Source organism: Erpetoichthys calabaricus, chromosome 3, assembly GCF_900747795.2.
Source record: "Erpetoichthys calabaricus chromosome 3, fErpCal1.3, whole genome shotgun sequence".
NCBI classification, from domain to species: Eukaryota; Metazoa; Chordata; class Cladistia; order Polypteriformes; family Polypteridae; genus Erpetoichthys; species Erpetoichthys calabaricus.
The window spans coordinates 298046616-298053712 of record NC_041396.2 but is presented as its reverse complement, the minus strand read 5'-3'; the positions used below and the strand labels follow the sequence as shown (position 1 = coordinate 298053712).

General features: G+C 39.8%; 1 long non-coding RNA gene across 1 annotated transcript; it reads left to right on the top strand.

Moving 5' to 3' along the window:
* Positions 1 to 3924: 3924 nt before the first annotated feature.
* LOC114643394 (uncharacterized) lies at positions 3925 to 6700 on the top strand. The gene is made up of 3 exons (XR_003714776.2): positions 3925 to 4126; positions 6101 to 6152; positions 6573 to 6700. It is a non-coding gene; the product is annotated as an uncharacterized LOC114643394 (long non-coding RNA).
* Positions 6701 to 7097: the final 397 nt, after the last annotated feature.

Here is a 7097-nt window from a genome sequence, read left to right as displayed (position 1 = left end):
GAAGCCCACTGACTGACCATTTAGTGCATTTAGATGGACAGAGCCCAGCAATGAGCCCCCCCCCCAGGTGCCCCCCAAGCAATGACACTTTGAGTGTTTGCTCATCACTTGTGCCTTTTTTTGCTCATCTGACTTTCTCATAGCCACACAGAGAGCAGGGGGGCATACTGTGAACACATCCCCTTTCATCATTACATACTGTATAGCGCCTCCCTACAGTGTACCCCCCCCCCCCATCTTTAGTTTTGTTATTTGAGCGCCTCTCTCACAGTCACAGACAGTCAATACTGAATATGAAGTGGCGGCCGTGAGCCTCTGTAACATAAGTGGGCCAGTCTGTTATCAAGTCAGTTTCAGCCATTCATGGCCAATCACTTCAGTCTAAGAAAGACACACCCACACAGAGTCACCAATTAACCAATCGGTATGAACCTAGGATTTGGGGTGGAGTTCATGCAAACTTCAGAGCCATTTAAGCAGGCCAACCACTGAGCCGCTGCATTGTCTGAAAAAGGTGCCATGCAGGTTTAATGTGTTGTCATCAGTGGGGAAACCAATTTGGACCTTGACATTTCATATAGTGCCTTTCTATGTTTGAGCCTGTGACGTGCAGTTTTTTCATTTGAAGTGCCTTTCCTTAAGCAGTGGTTCTTAATCTGTGGGGCGGGCCCCTCTAGGGGGGCACGAAGATGTGAAAAAAAGAAAACAAGAATCAAAAATATGAAAAATACATCTATTGAAACCAAAAACAAATTAACTTAAACTACATTCTGATACTAGAAAAATGAATATAGAGTTAGATAAATCTCGATAAAAATTAAGTAGGTATAATAAAATATGCATCTATGATATATCATTAATTAAAAAAGAACAAATTGGTATTAGTGGGCTCCTTTCAAAAAAACATTAGGGGGGGCGATTAAAACTGTTATGAAAACTCAGGTTGCAAATACTCAAAGATTGAGAAACGCTGGTTTAATGGATGCTTTCTCGGGACTCAAACTAATAATGTGAGCACTGATAGGTAGAGTAAGTCACACACAGTCACACTCGTTCTTTTATATACAAAGTGGACACCCCTCTGGAGGGTCTTTAAAGATGGAGAACATTTTTAAACAATTTACATAATAAGAGATGCAGCCAATCCAGTATCTCACAATCACAAAAAAAAAAACGGTGTAGGAGAGAGTAAATCTGCAGCCGGGAATGCTATATAGCATCTTTCAAGAGTGAAGATCACACTAAGGTCCCTTACAGGTACAATACTTTTTTACTTATACAGTGTGAACATTGGTAGGTGAAGTGATCCAAATTAGGATTGAGATGATTTATGAACCTGCAGGCTCTGCATCGGTCTGTCGTGGTGAAAAAGGAGCTGAGCCGCCAGGCAAAGCTCTCAATTTACCAGCTGATCTATGTTCCTACCCTCACCTATGGTCATGAGCTATGGGTAGTGACCGAAAGAACGAGCGGCTGAAATGAGTTTCCTCCGCAGGGTGTCTGGGCTCTCCCTTAAAGATAGGGTGAGAAGCTCGGTCATCCGGGAGGGGCTCAGAGTAGAGCCGCTGCTCCTCCGCATCGAGAGGAGTCAGATGAGGTGGCTCGGGCATCTGATCAGGATGCCTCCTGGACGCCTCCCTGGTGAGGTGTTCCGGGCACGTCCAACCGGGAGGAGGCCCCGGGGAAGACCCAGGACACGCTGGAGGGACTATGTCTCCCGGCTGGACTGGGAACGCCTCGGGATTCTCCCGGAAGAGCTAGAAGAAGTGGCCGGGGAGAGGGAAGTCTGGGCATCTCTGCTCAAGCTGCTGCCCCCGCGACCCGACCTCGGATAAGCGGAAGAGGATGGATGGATGGATGATTTATGAACCACCTAAAATTATATAGCGCCTTTAGGAGGTGACCACCATGCCAAGGCACTTCACAGGTATTAATATATAAACATTCATATATATATATACATACACATTATTATATCTCCATCCATCCATTATCCAACCCGCTATATCCTAACTACAGGGTCACGGGGGTCTGTTGGAGCCAATCCCAGCCAACATTGGGCGCAAGGCAGGAAACAAATCCTGGGCAGGGTGCCAGCCCACCACAGGGCGCACACACACACACCGAGCACACACTAGGGACAATTTAGGATCACCAATCCACCTAACCTGCATGTTTTTGGACTGTGGGAGGAAACCGGAGTATCTGGAGGAAACCCACGCAGACACGGGGAGAACATGCAAACTCCACGCAGGGAGGACCCGGGAAGCAAACCCGGGTCTCCTAACTGCAAGGCAACAGCGCTACCCACTGCACCACTGCACCACCCTATATATATATATATATTCATGGCATTCATAGTCTGTGTCACAATCTGATTGTATGGGTGGTTACCTACCAGGTAACGCTTTGTGGTTGGCCAGCAATCTGCTAACATCCGCCACGGTGCCCTCAGTTTGTGAGGAGCAGATCATAGAATGGTTGAAATAATTTACTGTCAAATAAATGCAAAGAGTACACGACACGTGTTTCGCCCTCATTCTGGGCTCATCAGGTGTACACACTCCACTGCACTCCCTCTCGGGAATCGAACCTCAGACGTCAGCATCAGAGGCGATGCCCCTAACGTTGCACCACGGCATGTGGTTTGTTTATTTGACAGCATGTAGATCGGGGTAATTACATTCACGGCATTCGAAGTCTGTGTCACAATCTGATTGTATGGGTGGTTACCTACATAAAAGCCAAATGCCACTGACTCACTCATCATGAAATCTCCTGAACCATCAGGACTTGGGATTTAAAATTTGGACTGTAGGTTACCCTTGGCCCACAGGTGCTCGTTAAGAAAGGGTTTTAAAAAATTTGTGGTGCAAGCACGAAATGTCTCATAGGTTTTTAGACCCATTTGTATGTCTGTCCGCTTTTCACCAGAGAACTACTTAACGGATTTAGATCGTTTTTTTCTATAATTTGTTTGAACACTCCATTGATTTTGCAACTTTCTCAACGCGCTAAGTATCAGAGTTCGCTTGCGGTACCGATTTATTAGCGCTAATCTGAGACAGAGGCTGAGGGCCGAGGGGAGAGAGAAGAGTGACGTCAGGAGTAGAGAACTGGGCGGGGCCTCCTCACTGTCCTGTTTCACTAATACACGAGAGAAGCCACGGGGGACGGCTAGTATATATATATATATATATATATATATATATATATATATATATATATAAAGTTCCTTATCTTATATAATATGCATTATAGATTTAATGTGAACAATCAGAAGAGCAGTGATTCGTTCTTATTAACGGAGACCATAAGGGTGGCTGAGTGAAGCTGCCACTTTATGATTGTATGTAGCGCCTTCCCATGCTAATTCCTCTTTTCACAGACTCCTATATTGTGAAGTACATGGCTCAGTCTTTGAGATTTACATTTTAACACTGTCACTAGAGGGCACCCTTTCTAAACCCAAAATGACAAACGAGTCCCAGTTTTATTGAAGCAATTGACAAATTGAGAACGGATTGACAAATGGCATTCCATTCATTTAACTTTCTAAGCTGTTTTTCCAACAGATGAGCTGCATAGTGCCCATGCTGGTAACACTAGGCAAAGATGGAAACGTTCCTGAAATGGGGCACCGGTCCATCACATGGCACTGCCACACACACAGACACACCAGCACAGGATCAGTTTCTAAATATAACATGCAGAAGATCGAATTCCCTAACTGGCTGAATCCAGTTTAGTACCACAGCAGGCTGGAGCCTAGTCAGTCAGGATCGGGTATGAGGCAGGAAACAACCCCATTCCTTCACGCCGCTTTAATTTGAAATAGCAGGCTGGCTAAACAACCGGCAAAAATGGGAAGGTAGCGACATCTAGTGGTAAAAAAAAACAGCACAGTTCAAGGAGTCCGAGAAGCATCCACTTGCAGAGCCACAGCACCATACGTCACCGCAGTTTCAGACCCGCAGTTGTAGACCCGCAGTTTTAGACCCGGAAGTGACGTTACCATTTCTAGGCAAGCCGAAAACAACACCTCCATTTATCGAACACAAGTCTTGGTTTTTAGCACGAGCGCAGCATTTTCGAGCACAAACAAAATATGACAGAAAACAGCACGGTATTGTTATTATTATTATTATTCCTGTTATTCTTAACTATAATTATAAAACTGTACATTTTGCAAAACGTTTTTCAAAACAGTTTAAAAAGTTAACGTTACGTTTACATGTATGTAATCTTTGGCAGGCGAGTTAATTGTTAATGACTGCAACACTGGTTACGGTGGTTTGCATCATAAAAACTGGGGAAATCGACACTTAATGTTGCATTGTCAGCAAAATGCGATAAAAATGCATTTTGCCCAAAGTTCAGTCTATGTTCTTGATGAACGGAAAATTCCCAGTATTTTAAGACGATATTTAACTTAAATTAAGATCTTTTAAGTTCCGTTTTATTGTGTTATATATTTTATAAATTGTATTCATCCATCCATCCATCCATTCATTTCCTAACGAATGTTAACGTAGTGTTTATTTAACTTTTAATTCTTTTCTTTTTTGGGGGGTGGGCGCGACTTTTTTAAATGAAAATGAAACAATAAACATACAGTATTCCTGTTCGGTTAAGAAGTGAACATTAAGTCTTTAAATGAGAAAGTAATCTAGGGATAAGCTTCAAAATTCTACACCACTTTATAATAAATTATGTTTTCTTATTTAGCCAGTGAAGTAGTGTCAAATGATGTTGTTTTTAAGAAAGCTGTGAAATTAAAACCCTTTGCCCAAATTGAATGTTCAGAATTTGGTGCATTAGTTAACAAGTCTAAATCTTCCTTCATTTTTTTACTACATTTGTGAAAGATCTTTTACTTTCTCTCTGGTAAGCCACATTTAAGTATTATAAATTAGTTTTTAAATCTTGGATATGTATCTACATTATTTATACTGGCTAATAACCTCTTCTTAAGGTAAAAAAAATCTTTTTAACTGTGATCTATCAAATTATAGACCAATTTTCTAATCTTTCTTGTATTTCTAAAATTTAGAGAAAGGTGTAGGTAAGCGGTTCTCTATATTTTTGCAAATAAATGTAATCTCTTGTAACATTTTTACCCAGGTACTGCATTAGTCAAAGTATTCAATGATTTGCAATCCACTGACCATGGTTGCATTTTTAGGCCCATAGTATAGCATCTACAGTAAGTGCCACATTTGATACTATAGACCATGATATTCATCTGATCAACTACATGAACCATCTCAGTGTTCTAAAATAGAGGTTTACCTAGTAGAAAGTAGATTCCTTGAAATTTTCATTTGTTGAAATCTAACAAAACAGAAGTGCTAGTCATTGGTTCGAAAGCTGCCTCTATCACTCAAGATACACTAATTCTAAACTTGGGTATATCTACAGTGAAAATTATGATCTTTCATTTGATACACATACTAAATATGTATCTAGAGTAGCCTTCATTTTACTTAAGAAATATTGCAAAACTTAGATTATGTTAGCATTCCATGATGCTAAATAACTTATCTGTGCTTTTATTACTTCTACATGGATCACCGTAAGGCTTTGTGGCTGATAACAGACTTAATTTAATTCAAAACACAGTGGCTGAAGAGCTTACAAGAGCCAGGAAATATGCACAGTATATATCACCCCTGTTTTGCTTTCTTTTTATTTTCTTTCTGCAAATTTCGTATTGAATTATTAGGTACTGGTGATCACCTGTATCATTTTGCATAGTTAAGATTAACAATATTTGAAAAAAATAAGTGTTCATAAATGTTCTCTAATTTTGATCACCAATTTATGTGTACATGTAATATTTAAAACAATGAGGTTGATATTAATTACGTTTTAAGTTTCTAAGCATTACAAATTTTTTTTAATTCAAGTGTGTATTGTAAATATTTAAGTTATTCACATGCAAAATGCAGTCACACTAATACTGATAAACAACACATGCCTACTTTAAGAAGTTGTGCTTGTATTCTGCTTACATCAAGATTTTCTTACTCTACCTAATTATCAGCACATATTGGATATTTACATTTGTATGTGAAAGACTTATTTGTTTTTGTTACAGTAACAAGACAAAACGAATATCTTCAGGCACATGGATACTAATTAAAAACAAGGTTAGTTTATAGGGATGTCATTGAGAGGACTACAAGTAATGGTCATTGCTTTGTAACTTGCAGTAGGTGATATGAATCCATTTCAATTTCGGAATCTTCCACAGCAGTTGGTTGGGTGAGTGGATTGTGGAGTATTCATGTTGATGGTGAGAAAATCAAAGAAACTTATTTTTTAGGTTGGGAATACTTTAGAACCACTATAAATAAATTGCAGTAAGTAGAGTGTGCACTGTACTGTATGCAAATAGATTAAATATTAATTTGAAATAATTCTTCTGTGTGCTCCACAATATGCTCTGCACCTTGTCTTGAATGCACCATTTGACTTCACAGCTGTAAGCTTTCACTTATGTCTCTGATTATTTGTTAATATCTGTTACTGGTTTTAATGTTCTTTGTTTTTTTCCCTCTGCATGGCAGTGTGATTTACCCTAGATCAGGAGGTGCTGGTGCTTTATTCTATTGGAGAATTTTGCTGTTGGAAGTTATCTCTTTCTCTGTGGCTAACGTGTGAATATTTCGTACAGGACAAAGGTGTTCACGAAAGGTGAGGAGGTATACAGTTAATATCTAATATTATTTAAATAGGCATGTAGAAATACATGTTTTGTTTAATTCTCTTTGTGGTCTTTTATCTAAAGGAACCACTAATAAAAAAGGACCTCCACACTGCAGTAAAATGGTTGCGCCAACATAGACGGTTGTTCAGAGGTGCCGTGTCTGAGCCCCATTTTCTGGAGATGGAGGAGGAGGACCAAAGCCGAGCTCTCCAGGACATCATCGATGCAGTCGAAACTGAAGATTTAATTTTGGCAAAAGAACCCTTTGTATTTATTTTTCAGTTTAGGGATGATATGGAACTTTTCACTCAGGAATGTCGGGATAAAATGAAACTTAAAGTAAACTGCATATTTAATGAATCAGTATAATTATTGTCTGTTGCTA